General features: G+C 41.5%; 1 non-coding gene across 1 annotated transcript; it reads left to right on the top strand.

The window, feature by feature from the left end:
- Positions 1 to 10,141: 10,141 nt before the first annotated feature.
- Positions 10,142 to 10,216, top strand: Trnas-uga (transfer RNA serine (anticodon UGA)). The gene has a single exon. It is a non-coding gene; the product is annotated as a tRNA-Ser (tRNA).
- The last annotated feature ends 7,561 nt before the right edge of the window (positions 10,217 to 17,777 follow it).

Raw genomic sequence — 17,777 nt, 5'->3', positions numbered from 1 at the left:
AAATAATAAAATAAAGACTAAGTAGACGCAAAAGCACAAAATAAACTATTAAAACTTTTGTGAGCGCAGTGAAAATAGGTTAACTTCCGGTGTTAGCAGATGACAACCCAGTCTCTCCCAATCGATGTAAATGTCAAAACTGTCTTTCCTTTTCGTTTCCGCATTGTAGAATGTTTTGACTTCATATTCCGTTTCGTTCTGTGAGTTGTGATCAGCCTTTACATTGCTCAGTGAATTTTAAAGTGACAGATATGCCTCAATGATTTGATTTTAATTGATATCTTATTTAGTCCTTTACTTACATATTGTGCATTTAGTTTACTAGTAACATAAGACAAGTCAAGTAAAATTATGTAATATTATATGAGCAAGCATTACATGAAAATCTAGGTATATCAAGTTTAACATTGCTAGACATACCTTCATATGACAGTAGGTGAGAACAAAAACTTAACACAACCAGGAACATAGTAGAATATGATAGTTTTGGTGTCCAGGTGTTATGTTGTGAGGAGACATAATGTTGGATTGGTATACTCACCTTGAAACCTTTGAACACAGTACACTCACCAGCCTACATTATTGTGTCTCTGTACTCCTCTCCAATGTGCTACTTTTCATTGCTGCATTCGGTTCTAACTTCATTTTAATTGCATATTATATCTCTTATCCATCACTAAGACAATGACGGAGCACTGAATGATGCAGTTGGTCGCTAGGTCTGTGGAAACGTCGTTGTGCTATAAAGTACAGGCTGCACTGATTCTAGGTTCAAGTCTTACGGGGAACAGCACTTCATGTCTTAAGCAACAGAGTGACAGCTGTTGGGCTTTCTAAATGTGGCGAACAACGCTTCTATGTAACACTCCTATTTCTAACTTGCAAACAATGCTACTCGTAACCTCAAATATGCAATGTTCAAGATGTCGACGCAAGACCAAATTAGAACCCCAACTGAAGAATTATGATTCATAAATACATTTTTAGCAACTCGCATAACAATGAACCAAACAAAATAGCCACAAACTTATGAACTTATGCATAAAACTGTTTTCTGCAGATAAATTTTGGCCTCCATTGTAGGTTCCATATGCTGTGTGAGCCTATAACGTTGTTACAGCGTGGTGAATATTCAGTTTGTCAAAAATATTTGGGGCTGAAAACTAAGACACAATATTAAATAATCTTGTGCTAGCCACTGTGAGAGAAGAAACGTCCGCTGTCGATCACAGGGTCACGCTTCAATGAAACATGATAACTTGGGCTGATGCCAGCTTGTATCAGGCGACCATAAGCCAATGCAACAGAAAATGTTCTGATCAGGACAGACAACTAGGAACTCTTTCTCAGCAATGTTTATTTCAATGGGTTTGCTCCTACTGGCAGATAAGAAAATGAAGTAATTTATCTCTGAGCTTCTAACAGGTTGATACTGTAAGCAGACAGATGAGGTGTGGTTACTTAATTACCGAAAAATAGGTTCAGTATCACAGATTTTCTTTTGCACTGCAGAACATTTTAGTTGAGCATGCTACCTCAACTGGAAGACAACTATATCGATGTCTGTTATGTGGTTTTATTTCAGTGATTATGAAATCAGACTGGTAGCAGAGGCGGCTATTTAAAGGCGCTTCGACCAGACTAGAAAATGACTGTAATCCGCTCCAGGGAAACAGGAGTCAGAATGTTCATTCAGAGTGGCACATTTGCATTATGTCAAAATCATTACCAAGCCACATGTGGAGTTCAGTGATGTGTTGGGTCGATGGTAGGTATGTATTACTTAGCATCTGGGTCAGATTCTCACCAGAGGTGACGGTTTTAAAAGAGACAAACAAATCCTATCCACCTTTGGTAACGCCAAGTGAGTGTGCACTGCAGTCTCAAATTCATGAGAAACATAAGGCCCCTCCATTATCAGCGCAGCCCGGGGAACGCGATGCCGTGCTCGGTCAGCAGCTGCGCGTGTGGTAGGAGGTTAGCAGCATGAGGCCCGGTCCAGCTAGCCTCCTGCAGACGCTGCGGCTCTTGACGATGCAGGGAGTTGCAGGTGCAGCAGTGGGCAACACCCTCCGCCGGCCGGTCCTCGGGGACAGCGTCACTGATGATGACGACGTGACATCGACCGAACGCCCAGTCGGTCGAACCGAATGCCGACGCCCACCTCTGATGCCCTTAAATAGTGCAGGCTGCTGGTGAATCCGCCGGTTACGCGACGTCGTGTTTATTAGAACGTTCTCGATGAGTTGGCTAACGCAACCGCGCCACATGCGGCTCGCGCCTGCTGAATTCTGCTAATACTGCGTTCTGATGGCTGCCACGCACGTATACACACATACCGATGCTCGTTGCAAAACGGTGTCACCTGCATAACGCGCCGGCCGGCCTTAGTCCGCCGTTTGCCCTGAGGCTGACGCATCACGCACTGAAACACAAAATCACAATTTCGCATCATCTTTCCTAAAAGTAACCCCTTGTCCTCGATAATTTCTCCCTTGTACGAAAATAATTCGTCCCCAAATTCAACCAAAAAGTCAAAACAACTACAGTTCGCTTCACAAACACCACAAAATGCGATTTACCCTGTGTTCAGTCACTTCTATCCTCAGTCTAATCTTTGTCCATAAGCATTACTCAGTGCTCCGCTGCAGTGTCTCGCAACTGTTCAGTGAGTTTGTCTGGCCCCTTAGGTTAAGGTTGGAAGGGGCAGGATTTGGGCTACCTTCCTCTTCAGCCGATAATACACTAATCCTACGACAAAGATAAAAATACAGGTGGTGGTAGTTGATGTTACAATAACTAGTAAGCATTGCTTATGCTCATTATGGTACTCATGCACTTGTTGAAAAAGATGTTCCATAGTTATACGTCCATCCCGAGCTGCTAGCATCCGGTCCAAAGAGGGGAGCAAAGTCAGGTCTAATGTGCTATTCAAAAGAGAGAGATTTTCTTTCGTGACGAATTGCACCGGTTGGTCGGGTACATAGATCAATGTGTCTGTTATGTTCATGATAGTAGCTCCAGTAATCACGGCTGGTAAGCGGAAAGTTGGCCTTCAAATGTCACACTGTGTGCCATTAATTAACAGTCCCGGCCCCTGCAATTCTATTCTTTGCGTACTCCCTTGCTTACCCTGCCCGTAACAACCGCAAATAACGACTGTGTTTTCCACTACTGAAAATACCCAATGTGGACCCACTTGCTGAAAGAACTGCACCGTGCCTTCTATAATTTCTTTAGGGCACTCCGTGACTGGTTATTGAGAGTGGAATAGAGAATACTCACCAGATTTGGGAACAGTGTGTAACAATTTCGCAGGGCAGATGGTAACTGGACCTGTTCGACAACACAGCAAGTCTTGTGAGTGAGGAACGAATGAGTTTGTTTGTTACGTGCCACTAACCTTATTTCCCATACGGTTAACTGTAAGAATTTCTGAAAAAAGTCCCAACCTCACTGGATATGTATGCAAGGCGTAACATTCAAATTTACTATTCTTACATGTTTATGGTATTATGATATGAATTCTCAGCAGAGTACCTGTCATACTAGTAACAGTGGCCATTTTGTAGTTCGTCTGTTAATGTCGTCAGTAGCTCCAGGGATGCCGGCAATTCCAATTGAACTTTCCGGTATCCTTCCCAAAGTTGTTCCAAAGGTAACAGTACCGAGTTTAGGTGCCCGGCAATTGTGTACAAAAGCTGATTGTAGTAGCTGTTATTCCCCCTGTGTGACATTAAACCTTGACTGATTAGCCACCATGGAATGAAGTTCATTAAATGTATCCTCTAATTTACAGATTTCGTCTTCAACCGCCCAAATATTACAGTCCACCCTTAAGGTCCAGTGATGTCCGGATATAATTACATCCGCTTGTCGCGAGAACAGAACACCATTTGATATAGGACGTATCTTCAAGGTTTAGCTAAGTTGCAACAGCAAAACAGATAACTATGCCGAAACATAGTGCACACCTTCCCTCTTCCCTGTTCAGCACAATATATGACGCTGGAACTACTGTTCTTAACTGAACGTAACGCGTCCTGAGAAACAAAAGAAAAACAACTCACATTAGCTCTTCCTTTTTACGTGTGGCCTAACAGCATAATAGCGTGTCTGATCGCTTCCACAATTAACTTGGTTCTCCTGTTTATCTACTCCCTTCTTATTCTTTTTCTTAGATTCATCTTTCTCTCCACTAGAAGTTACTGCAGGCAATGATGGAAGTTCCTCAAGGCCTTGAAAGGCCTAATTCGGCTCACATGCACAATAGTAAGGCGAGTTGGAAGCTGTAATTTTACATTCACCGGCGGTGTCATCTCTATCACCTGGAGAGGACTTTGATAACAGCATACAAATTGTTTCGTTTTGCCTTTTGACCAATACAGATTAGTCATCATCACCCATTGTCCTACATAATACTTGGGTAAAGCCACGTTCATATTGTGAACTTTGTCCTATCTCTCTAACGCTTTAGTGTTCATTTTTTCACCTGCCGCCAGATTGTTTTCAACTTTGTGAATAAATCCTTAACAGCCGAAATATCGGTTCCTGGTGGGGTCTTGAGCAATTCAAATGGAGATGGCATGTTCTGACCGAAGAGTACTTCATATGGAGGCAATCCTGTACTTTCATGTACTTTTGAGTTATACACTGCGGTTACAAATGCCAACAGGGTATTCCACTTGTTGTGTTGCGAATTTACAAAATAACTTAACATCTTAGCTATTGTATGATGAACTCTTTTGGTCCGACCATTAGCCTGCATGTGTAACGCGCTCGTCCTCAATTTCTTTACATGCAACAACTTGCATAACTGTTTCATCAAATCAGACATGATCTGTAATTATACTTTCAGGTGTTTCGAGTTTCAATATTCATTAATGTACCATGGCGTGAGCCACTGTTTCAGCTCGCTGGTCCGGAATAGCTGTCATAGACACATAGCGCGAAAAATGATCTATTATTGTTAAAACATAGCAAGTACCAGCTGGTGTTTGCACAAACGGTCACAAGACGTCCAAGCCAAGTAATTGAAAAAGTCTATCCACTTCCGGTAGTCGTTGCAACACAATTTTCTGATGACTCAGTTCCACCCATTGAGCACACGGAATGCAATTCTTTACGTACTGATCGACATCTTGCCTACATGTTGACCACTAATAACTCTGTGCCACCCTCCTTTCCGTTGATCTTTGACCTGAATGACCAGAAAACATTGAATCATGTGCTTGCCTTAAAATTTCACATTGCAGTTTTTCTGGTACGACTATGAGTGTACTGTTCCTAGTTTTACAGTACAACATCCCATCTTCCACAACGAACTGTCACTGCGAGGTAAATCGTTGACACGTTGACAATCTGTGTCAGCGGTTTGTGCCTCCACCTATTCGTTCTCATTTATTCCTGCACATTTCATGGTGCATACTTTACCACTCAGAGCATCCGTGTTTCCGTGCGATTTACCTGATCGATGAATTACACCAAAATCGTACTCAGTAAGATGTAAAGCACACTTAGTTAATCTATTCGTTGGGTCTTTAAGACCTAACAACCACTTAAGTGCTGCATGGTCAGCAATCACCTTGAAACGTCATCCATACAAATTACAAAAGAAATACGTTATTCCGAAAATTAATGCCAATAACTCCTTCTCGGGTACTGAGTAATTTTTTTCTGCATTGTTTAGATGTCTGGAAGCAATGCTATTGAGTGTTCCTGCCCACCTATTTCCTGAGATAATACAACACCTAAACCAAAATTGCTAGAGTCACAAGATAATATACACTGTTTACTAAAATCTGGAAAAGCTAAAACCGGACTAGATGTTACCAAATTTTTTAACTTTTGAAAAGCCTCTTCGCATTCTGCTGACCAGTGAAATTTTGCTCCCTTCTTCAACAACCGCGTGAGGAGCCTTGCAATTTCCGCAAATTTTGGAATATACCTTCTGTAAAAACTGGCGAGACTAAATAAGATTGCAGCTCTTTTACTTTTGTAGGTGTCGAAAAATTCATTACCGCCTCTACAAGTTTTGGATCCATGCGAACACCCTCCTGTCCTATAATATGACCTAAGTAACGGACTTCTTGCAACAAAAAAAGACATACTGCGATATGAAGAGTTAACTGCGCCGCTTTCAGACGCTCGAAAACTTCGCGCAAACGGCTCACATGTTCTTTCTTGCACGTCCTTTGAGAAAACGATTATGTCATCCAAATATACCATACACTGATTAGGTTTCAGCCCTCGTAACAAGCTATCTAGTAACCGTTGGAAGGTTGCCGGAGCATTTTTGAGTCCAAAAGGCATTCGTCGCTGCTGAAAATGACCTGTAGGTGTTGAAAAAGATACCTTCGGTCGGTCTTACGCGGCGACCTCCAACTGGTGGCACCCGCTTCGAAGATCAAAGGTCGTGAAGTACCGACACTGACCCAAATTATCCAGAGTTTCAGTGATATTAGGCACTGGGTATGCACCCGATACAGTTTTTTGATTCAGGAAACGATAATCACAACTAAAACGATGTGCCCTGCCCCCATCAGGTGATTTTTTACCCACTATTACGACCGGAATGGACCAGGGACTACTACTGGTTTCTATTATCCCATCCCTAAGCTGTCGATTAATAAATTCTTCCATGACAGGCTCTAAACTTTTGGAACACGATACGGACGTTTATAACCTGGTGCTTCTTTCCCAGTGGGGATGTAATGTTGAACTAATGGTGTGGCAGGCAGTGGACCATGAGAATTAAATAACTCTTTAAATTCCGTCAAAAGGCTCTCCATGACTTCTCTGTCTTGCCCTTCTAAATGTGCTGCTTTACCCCTCAGTGCGGACCAGCTGACAGACTCTCCTGGCATTGCGTAATCTGCTGCGAAATCCTTATCCAGTTCATCTTCCCCTATTATCTCCAGATTCGCTATTACGTTACCCCGTGCCAACTGCATCTCTTCAAGGCGAAAATTATCAATACTGATAGGCACAACCTTTTTTCCTGCTATCTCCCGCATGTAGGACACGCTACGGCGCGTAAAACACTTCATTTTATCCATTGGCTCATTCTCAGACAAAGGTTCAACGACATACAACGAATTTACCAGCACGCTAGCTCCAACATCTGCCCAGATTATTTTCCCTGTACCATTCAGTATAGTATTCCGCGAGTTAACCCTAAGAGACCTTTTGACGCAGTTTAGGTGGCCCACCCGACTTCTGGGCGGCTCCTTGCGACAGTAATGGTTTCCTGGCCGTGGAGCCTAGGCGAAATTGTATTCCGTCCAGTTCTACTGTAGGCCGTTCCAGGTTAACTTTTGCAGGATGTCCAAACCAGGAAATCCAATCAGAGTATGACATCATAGCTGCTGCCAACAACTGGAAGAACTTCTACCTTCACCTGTAAGTTCCTCATTTCCACTTGGAAGTTTAACACAGCTGATCTGAGTGACTTCACCTGTCCCCCACCGACGCTACTTAACGACCAGCGTGGTGGTTTTAATTCTACTTTATCGAGTACACTTCTACTCGCCACGGATACCTGAGACGCGGTATCCAATAAAAATTTGCACCGCCTGCCCCTCACCAAGCCAGTCAGAAAAAATTCTGCCATTGATTCTACACTAGCATTAATCCTTACCAGGGGTATTGCACAGTGGACACACCACCCCCTGCCCCATTTAACTGAGGGGGTGAGGCCCACATTGCGGTTTCCTATCATGTTTCTGCCAGGACCCATTGCAAATTCCGCTCCTTATGGCCCCAACGTCTAAATTTCCGGACTACACTTCCTTGCAGTCCCATCGAATGTGTCCCATCTGACCACATCTGATACATTTCATTTCTGCATTAAACAGTGCTTTCCTGTCCCGCGTTTTTGTTACTGCTTCAACTTCCTCTAATGCTACAGCGATTCCAACTGCCTCATTGAGAGTCTTAGGGAATTCCATCATAATCTTGCGGGAGGTTTCGGGTTTTATTCCCCGCAAAAATGCGTCGAGTGCCGTCTATTCAGCTTCCTGTAGAATGGCTTCATTAACCCTATCGGAATCCGTTAGCTCATAGGTATTAACATTAATTTTTCGCATTCGATCCACAAAAGCTTCTATTGATTGCTCATTCATTTAATACATTCTATTCAACTGTTCCCAATAACATCTACACGTATTTTTCCTCCAATATCTTTCCAGCAACCATTTTATGAATACTTCAGATGTTCGAGCATCCCTTAATTCTTCATGGCATGTAACGTACGCTGTGGCATCCCCAGTTACTTTCAACTTAGCCACATGCAAAAGTGTTTCTCCCCCCCCCAATTTCCCAATTTAGCAGCCATGCTGAGGTTCTCAAAAAAATCATAACATAATCCCCAGCTTTTCCCGAGAAAGGAGTGACCAAAGACGTAGCATTAGTGTCAATAATTACTGCATTAACAGGGAACCGTTTTTTGCTCGCTTCTTTAGACCGAGAAAGCTCTATCTCTAATTCTGACACTCGCTCAAGTAGCTGCTGAATTGCCACCTCAGCTGACACAGACTGCTCCATCACTACCAGCTATCGAATCAAGACTACAGTAATCCCAGAAAGAAGAACAGGAAGGGAAGACGGACTAAGCTACAGGTTCAATCAAACCACCAAACGAAAAATTGGCACTTACTTGTCATGTTACAGGAGTTATTGATCCATTGTTGCCCTTCTCAGGTGCCACATATCCTCGTCGATTACCAGCCACAATTTCCTCCAAATCCAGGGAGAAGACCACTACTGTCACCAATTGTAAAAGTAGACTGTGATGCGCAGGTTGCCCGACTGACACCACTTGTAATAGGATGATCAGAGCGGGTGATGTGGTCGGGGTTGTAGGGCGTGGCTGGGTAGAAGAAGGTGGCTGTTTTTAGCAATCTTCCTCTTTATTGTTGGTTCTCCCAATACATTTTCCGGTAGCTCTGCCCCACCACTCCACTCGTGTCGTGGTGGAGACGAGCTGATGCACGCAGTCCGGGGAACGCTGCACAGGCGGTAGGAGGTTAGCAGCACGAGGCCCGGTCTAGCTAGCCTCCTGCAGACGCCGCGGCAAGTGACGACGCCGGGAGTTGCCGGTGCAGCAGCGGGCAACGCCCTCTGCCGACCAGTCCTCGGGGACAGCGTCACTGATGACGACGACGTGACATCGACCGAACGCCCAAACGGTCGAACCGAAAGCCGACGCCCTCCTCTGATGCCCTTAAATAGTGCAGGCCGCTGCTGAATCCGCCGGTTACGCGGCAGCGTGTTTGTTAGAACGTTCTCGATGAGTTGGCTAACGCAACCTCGTCGCACGCGGCCCGCGCCTGCGTAATTCTGCTAATGCTGCGTTCTGATGGCTGCCGCGTACGTATACACACATACCGATGCTCGTTGCAAAACTGTGTCACCTGCATAACGATCCGGCCGGCCTTCGTCCGCCGTTTGCCGTTATTCTGGCGCATTGCGGACTGAAACACACTAAATCACAATATTGCACCATATTTCCTAAAAATAACCCCTTGTCCTCTACAGTATCAAAGCAATGCGGATACACAGGAAAATTTGTCAGAGGGCAAAGTACAAGTTATTATTACAGCCATAATATGAAACTTCCTGGCAGATTAAAACTGTGTGCACGACCGAGACTCGAACTCAGGACCTTTGCCTTTCGCAGCCAACTTTTTTTTTTAATCTCATTTTGTTCGTATTTGTTCGTTGAATCTGATCGGGGCGGACGTCGTAAGACACCCTTTTAAGTTCGTTGTTGATCTATTAACTCAGTTTTTTTTGTTACAGAGGGCAGCTAACCCTCTGACCGAACACGCTGAGCTACCGTGTCGGCTTCCAACTGAGCTACTCAAGCACGATTCACGCCGCGCTCTCACAGCTTTACTTCTGCCAGTACCTCTTCTCCTACCTTCCAAACTTTACAGAAGGACTCCTGCGAACCTTGCAGAACTAACACTCCTGAAGAAAGGATATTGCGGAGATATGGGTTACCCACAGCCTGGGGGATGTTTCTAGAATGAAATTTTCACTCTACAGCGGAGTGTTCGCAGGAGAGCGTCTGTAAAGTTTGGAAGGTAGGAGACGAGGTACTGGCAGAAGGAAAGCTGTGAGGGCGGGGCGTGAGTCGTGCTTGGGTAGCTCAGTTGGTAGAGCACTTGCCCGTGAAAGGCAAAGGTCCCGAGTTCGAGTCTCGGTCCGGCACACGGTTTTAATCTGCCTGGAAGTTTCATATCAGCGCACACTCTGCTGTAGAGTGAAAATTTCATTCTAGAAACAGCCATAATATTTGACCTTGATGTACCAACCTTGGTTGACACAGGTCCTATGACAAATTTGACGTCACAGGGAGTCTTTCAAGAACTGAAGAAATGTGGGCATACACCCACACTGCCAGTACAAAATTGCAAGGTACAAACTGCGGCTGGTCATTCCCATCTTATTAGGACAGTTTTCTGTACGATCCAATTTTTTGATAGTACAGAAATTAATAGTTGACTGTTTAATCAGTATGAGTACATTTAGAACATACCGAGTACAAACTGATGTAGGCAAGGGCCAATGTTATATCACAGTAAATAACCAATTATTTGCAATAGCCTAATCAGGGGAAGTACTGATAGACGTAAAATGGAAGTTACTCATGACTTTGAGGTTCAATTAGTACATTCCATAATCGTGTTTATCAACACATCCAACAGTCGGCAGCAGAAGAAGGTAAGTAAATCAAAGTCCTTGTCTCAAAAATAGCAAGCGGAACTTAGGTTGGTTGGTTGGTTTTGGGGAAGCAGACCAGACAGCATGGTCATCGGTCTCATCGGATTAGGAAGGATGGGGAAGGAAGTCAGCCGTGCCCTTTCAGAGGAACCATCCTGGAATTTGCCTGGAGTGATTTAGGGAAATCACGGAAAACCTAAATCAGGATGGCCATAACTTAGGAAGCTGATACTTGCTTATTACCTGAATTTGAATAAAGATCAGGTACCATTAAGGAGTTTGTGTACGGAATGGAAGCATATCCACTTTTTGTTCTACTTTATACCCTATCCCATGGACAAAGAAGGAAGCAATAAGAAAAGAGATTAACAGGAAGCTTGAATGGGGCACAATACAAGTAGTGAGACAAATTTATTCAAGATGGCGCCAATGACGTCATCCAAAATGGTGGCATGTAGACTTGGCAACAGCACATGACGTCATCCAAGATGGCGGATTTTGGCGGTAGAATAGTCCAATTGTGCTACGTCCACTAACCTAACCTCAAGAAAAAAAGGGGGGAAGCTTGAATTTTGGCGGCAAAATAGGCCAATTGTGCTACGTCCACTAACCAAAGCCTCCAGAAGAAAAACTGGCGGCAAGTTTGAATTCCAACATGATAATGCATGCAATACTGTACTCCTATTTATTATTATTATTCATTATTATTGATTATCATTTATTAACATTCATTATCATTTATTATTATTTATTATCATTTATTATTATTTATTATTATTGACCTGCCTCCACTAGAAAATTCCCTCCAAATTCCAACATGATAATGGCTGCAAAACCTTACTTTTGTTTATTATTCATTATCATTTATTAACATTCATTATCATTCATTGTCATTTATTATCATTCATTATCATTCCTTATCAATCATTATCATTTATTATTATTATTATTATTTATTATAGGCCTACATCCACTAGAAAATTGCCCGAAATTCAAATTCCAACATGATAATATCTTGAAAACTGTTCTGCTATCTATTATTATCATTTATTATTTATTCAAGATATCCGATTTTCTCAGTGAGAAACCCATCTTCCTTACATCCATAACAAAAATCCATCACAAGCTCAAATCCCAACACCATAATTAATCACACGTACTTACTTTCTCCCTCACTTATATTTTTTTCACTGGAAGCCTGTCATAATTGCATCAAGTAATAAAATGCACTTATAGTAACGTAAGTCACCATGACCTCAAAGTGAGCTGATTAAGGACGGCAGTCAATTTTTGCTCGTTGAGTTCATATTATAGTGTATGTCTACTGAGGTAGCAGTGATACACACGAGATGAATACTGTATTTGATGCTTTTCAAGAAGACAGAGAATCATTCACATCTAAACTAACATCTGTGTTAAATGATAACAGAGGTTGTACAGGATGATCGATTGAGACAGAGCATCAACTAGGTACAATTCAAACGTTGACTCATTTATTCTAGAGAAGGACAAGTTGGTGAAACTAGATTTTTTTCCAGTGTTCTATTTGGATGCTTTAGTCACGTGATATAGCCAGCATTCTAGTCGTATGTGGCTACGTGTTCAGTATGTGGTTTAAAGCACTGTCTACTTGCGATCGTTAACGGTGAACCCGTCGGTCATCAGAGGACTTCCATCTCATGTGTGATGAAAGTTGACACATTCCTCTAAACGCACTTTGATTTACGCGATCCCCACCGTGTCGCATGCTCGGTGTAAAATTGAGACTTCAGCGTCATAACTACGCTAGCTGTGGGTATTTGTGAGGGGCTGTAAACATTGTTTACCCACATACCCGACAGACGGGTATTTACAGAGTTGGTGACGGGATGACTTGTAATTTTTACATGTTGGACGCTGCTTTTATGCGCTTCTGTTTGCTTGTAGGATGTACCGGCTGCTAATAGCTATCATTTTTATATAAACCTGATGGAGTAATAGTATTATTTCTGACTCATGATCTGGTGTTATCATTGGGCACTAGACGTTTCTGCAGGGCTATATTGGGCTCGTATCATAGAACGGAAAAGTGTTGCGATTGGGGTAGAGATCGCTCTGCGTATGGTGACCGGGGAGAATGATGTATGTCTGACAGGACGGAAAAGTAAGCAATCTAAGGTCATTGGCCGTTTTTAAGTGCTGAACGTTATAGTCTTAGGAGAGTGTAATTATGTGTGTTTATGTTCTCTCTCTCTCAGTCTCTTTCTCTCTTTCTCTCTCTCTCTCTCTCTCTCTCACACACACACACACTCTCTCTCTCTCTCTCTCTCTCTCTCCTACCGGAACCTTCGATGCACCAATCATGGACTCTAGAACAATACTTTACACGACAGATTGGATAATTTACTTACTAATGTATCAAACCATGTTGTGTATAAATATCGCTCCGTTCTGTATGCTATTAAATTAAGCCACTTTGAGATCTGTTACTATAGATCGATATTGTGTGCTAAGCTCCAAGACTTGGTTACATTTCGAGAAATACTGTGCAGGAGTTAGGACTAGGAAAGCTCTATTCAGTCAAGAGAGGTGGAGTGTAGCTGTATTCGTCTGCTCGGTTGAGGAATAATTGGGTAGCGATGTTGCGGGGTAGTTTGGTCAATGATGAGGTGAGAATGATGTTTTATCATAAGAGGACTAGATAGCTCTGTGACCGCTATATGCATAGAGATTGATCGAGTACTGTGCGCGAGGTCTTAGAAATATGTATAGCGTTGTCTGGTGTACTTTGATCGTCTTTATGTGTTCGAAAATTAAGTGTGAATGGACGTACTGAGCAGTCATCTATGAATGTTCGCAATGATACTTGCAAAGTAGAGGAAGTATGGTTTAGCTATGATACTGAAATTAAGAAAACAAGCTGTCACATGATTGGTCAGTGTTGGACTTGCTATAAAATTTTTCGCGATATCAGCTGTGATGGATAATATTACAGTAGATCGGTGGTGTCTTATCCATCGCATCTGTGCATTGGGTATCACATAATGATTGACTGACAATGCTTGCTTGGTTTGGGGGACAAATTTTGGTTGATGGACCACAACTTCCGGGGTTGCTAGCACGAAAACGGTGATCCCATACTTGTGTGCAAAAATGACCGATCACTAGAAATGGAACGAAGGGTTATAAACTATTTAGTCAATGTGACATATGAGTTTAAATGTAGAGGTGGTCAATCACTTTCGAGGGAAGTCGCTATCGACTGTAAGACTATGATTTACCAAGTGCAAGGTATAGTTTCCTGTGATAGGCTGCGCATCAGTCCGTATTAATGTCTGTTTAGAATCAGACACTGACTTCGAAGTCGCGGCAGAAAGACAAAATGCTTGGCAGTGTGCAAAAGCGTGTTAGAAAACACTGTCTGAACAAGGGCGAGAGGCAGCTTCTCATTCGCTTAGAGTATGAGTGATCAAACTTTAAAGAGGTCTCTGCAGTGTGTATATTTTATTATTTGACGCGATTATGATACGCTACCAGTGAAAAAGATAAGTGAGGGAGAAAGTTCGTACGTGTGATCAATTATGGTGTTAGGATTTGAGCTTGTGATAGATTTTTGTTATGGATGTAAGGAAGATGGGTTTCTCGCCGAGAAAATTGGATATCTTGAATAAATAATAAATGATACTAATAGATAAAAGAACAGTGTCCGAGATATTATCACGTTGGAATTTAATTTTGGGGTATTTTTCTAATGGATGTAGCCCTATAATAATAATAATAATAATAATAAATAATAATGCTAATAATAATAAATGATAATGAATGATAATAAATGATAATGAATGATAATAAATGACAGTGAATGATAATGAATAATAAACCAAAGTAAGGTTTTGCAGCCATTATCATGTTGGAATTTGAATTTGGAGTGAATTTTCTAGTGGAGGTAAGTCAGTAATAATAAATAATAATAAATGATAATAAATAATAATAAATGATATTGAATGTTAATAAATGATAATCAATAATAATGAATAATAATAATAAAGAGAAGTACAGTTTTGCATGCATTATTATGTTGGAATTCAAACTTGCCGCCATTTTTCCTTCTAGAGGCTTAGGTTAGTGGACGTAGCACGATTGGCCGATTTTCCCACCAAAATTCAAACTTCCCACCAATTTTCTTTGAGGTTAGGACGTAGCACAATTGGACTATTCTCCCGCCAAAATTCGCCATCTTGGATCACGTCATGTGCTGTTGCCAAGTCTAAATGCCGCCATCTTGGATGATGTCATCGCCGCCATCTTGAATAAATTTGGCAACAATGGAGAGTGGGGTGGTGCCCTCTTTGTCCCACTACTAATACAACCATCATTTTCTCCTTATCGTAGTCCTATTTTCGCTGTGAGTAAGCCAGATGGCAAAGTGCGCTTGGTCCTCGACGCTGTTAACATTAATAAGATCATTGCATCAGTACGAACATGTCCAGACAATTTAGACGAACAGCTTGTGAAATTTCATGATGCTAACTTTCTTACTATAATCGATACATGAAGAAAGTCAGAAGTGTACCGCCTTCAAATGTGAGGGCAGGGCAGGAGCTTCGAATCTGAAGTATTACCATTTGAATTGAACAGTAAATGCAGGTATTTATCTGTGCTCTGGACAAAGTGCTTGGACTCAAACTTTTGAGTAAGGTAACAGTATATCTTGACAACCTCTTAGTCGCCACACTCACTTGGGTAGAACACTTAAGATTAATTGTACACATATTGAACCACTTTCCTGAACATGGAGTAACAGCAAATCTCAAGAAATCTAATTTTGAACAAGAAAAGGTAAAATTTTTAGTACACATAATCTCTTCAGAAGGCTTACTGCCAGATTCCAAGAAACTTGATGCCATTAGGAACTGTCCAGTTCCTCAAAACAAGATGCAGTTAAATGCATGCTTAGGCTTAGTCTCATTTTTCAGGAAATTCATCCCTAACCAACTTATGAACAATGATGCTCTACTCAATTTTCTCCCCAAAAACAGACTTTGGTTATGGGACAAGCAATGTCAAACCGATTTCAAGAACGCGAAGCAAGCCTTATTAAATGCTAATACTCTATCTCAACGAGACATGAAGAAGGACTTTTACTTATGCACCGACTCGTATTTTCAAGGTCTGGTGCATGCCTTTTTCAAATTGTAGAAGAAGAGAGAAAACTCATTCCTAAAGAAATAAACTTCGCAAGCTGCACCTTATCCGAAGCTGAATGTTCATATTCAGTTATGGAGTTGAAGGGTTTGGCTGTAATTTGGTCCTTTAAAATTTTTTTATATATCGTTCGGGGTAAACACGCAAAAGCATACTGTGACCATCAGTCCCTATCGTTTTTGTTTACTTGTAAATTGCTACATCAACGAACAGCCAGGTGAACTATGCATCTTCAAGAATTCGATTTTGAAATAGTGTACATAAAAGAAAACCAGAACATAATAGCTGATGTTCTTTCTCGATTACCACGAGTCTTAGAGGAATTTAACGATCTTTTAGGGCAGGGATGTGAAATGAGAACTATGTTGATGGAAGCCAAAACATTCCGACCATACTGTGTGCACATGTGTAAACACATGCAGCAATTACAGCAGGAAGACACATGCTGAAGTAAGGTAAGAGCGAAACTTATGCAAAACGGTGATGAACAGTTAAAAAGGTTTTTCACTGTTTACAAAGGTGTTCTGTTCCATAGGTACCATGTCGAACAAGAAAAATGGCATGTGTGTTTGCCAGAGAAATATGTGGATGATTTTTATCTTGCACACACACAATCCTTGGGGTCATTATGCCACTGCAAAGTGCACTGACATTACAGGTAAATGTTGTTATTTCTCCAACCTCAGACGAAGAGCACTACAGGCGGTAAGAAAGTGCGTTGTCTGCCAGAAAACAAAACATTCTAACGTCTCCAATAGATTGAACTACATCCGATTGTGGCTACAAACGTCTTTAGAAAAGGTATCTTTGGATGCGGCTGGACCCTATACCAGAGGTAAGGGTGGTATGTAGTATATAGTACGTCTGTATGATATTTTCACCAAACACATAAAATTGTATGCTGTCCGGAACACTATAGCCAGTTCAATTATAAGACGAATCTAAGAGAATTATTTTGCAAGAGCAGACATGTTAACAGATAATACCTCATATTTTATTGGATATGGAAATACTTTGTAGATTCCAACCAAATCAGACACATTTTAGCATCCAAATTTCATCCTGAAGCATCCCCCATAGAAAGGATGTTTAAGGAATTCAACAGATTTGTGAGGACCTATATACCTCGTAAACATTCAAAGTGGACTGAATATGTCACTCCCTTCTTAACAGTCGTTAACAGCCTTCTCCATACATCAACTGGATTTGCACCAAATGATCTGGTGTTCAATTGCAAACATTTAGACGAGTGGGAGAGACCTTTGCCCAAGATATTGGTACAGAAATTATGCCCTGAAGATAAAATAGAGAAACAGTAATCAACTTTGCAACCTGGTATAAATACAGGAAAGGAATTTATGGCAGAAAGTTGAAGCGTACAACACAATTTTATATAGGACAAAAGGTGTTACACAGAACACATCCAAAATCGACAAAAATGGGAAAACTTAGCTGTAAGTGATAACTATTGTACTATAGACCATAAATAATTACTGAAATTCCCTACCCAGGAGCAAACAGATTAGTACACACAAACAGAGGTTAAGACAAGAGCCTTTAACCAAACAAAGACTTGAAATCTTTTACATATTGAAAGAAGGGCAGTATACCCTCTAAGCTGTATATATGTAAAATGATGTTACATTTAGGTTGCTGAGAAGTCAGTTAGTTAAGGAAAATTTTTGTTTGTGTTTTTTTTTCTTATATATCAAATGTGTAAACGATAAGATGAGTGGTTGTAACAAGGAAGAATTTTAATTTTATGTGTCTATAGACGACGATACTCTAAATACAATGACTTGTCTTGCACGTAACCCAGTTCTAAACAAATAAATGAACCTGTAAAATGCATGATAGCACGCAAT

Source organism: Schistocerca gregaria, chromosome 1 (genome assembly GCF_023897955.1).
Source record: "Schistocerca gregaria isolate iqSchGreg1 chromosome 1, iqSchGreg1.2, whole genome shotgun sequence".
In the NCBI taxonomy this organism is placed as follows: domain Eukaryota; kingdom Metazoa; phylum Arthropoda; class Insecta; order Orthoptera; family Acrididae; genus Schistocerca; species Schistocerca gregaria.
Note: the sequence above shows the minus strand (reverse complement) of the source record. Positions and strands in the feature narration are given on the sequence as shown.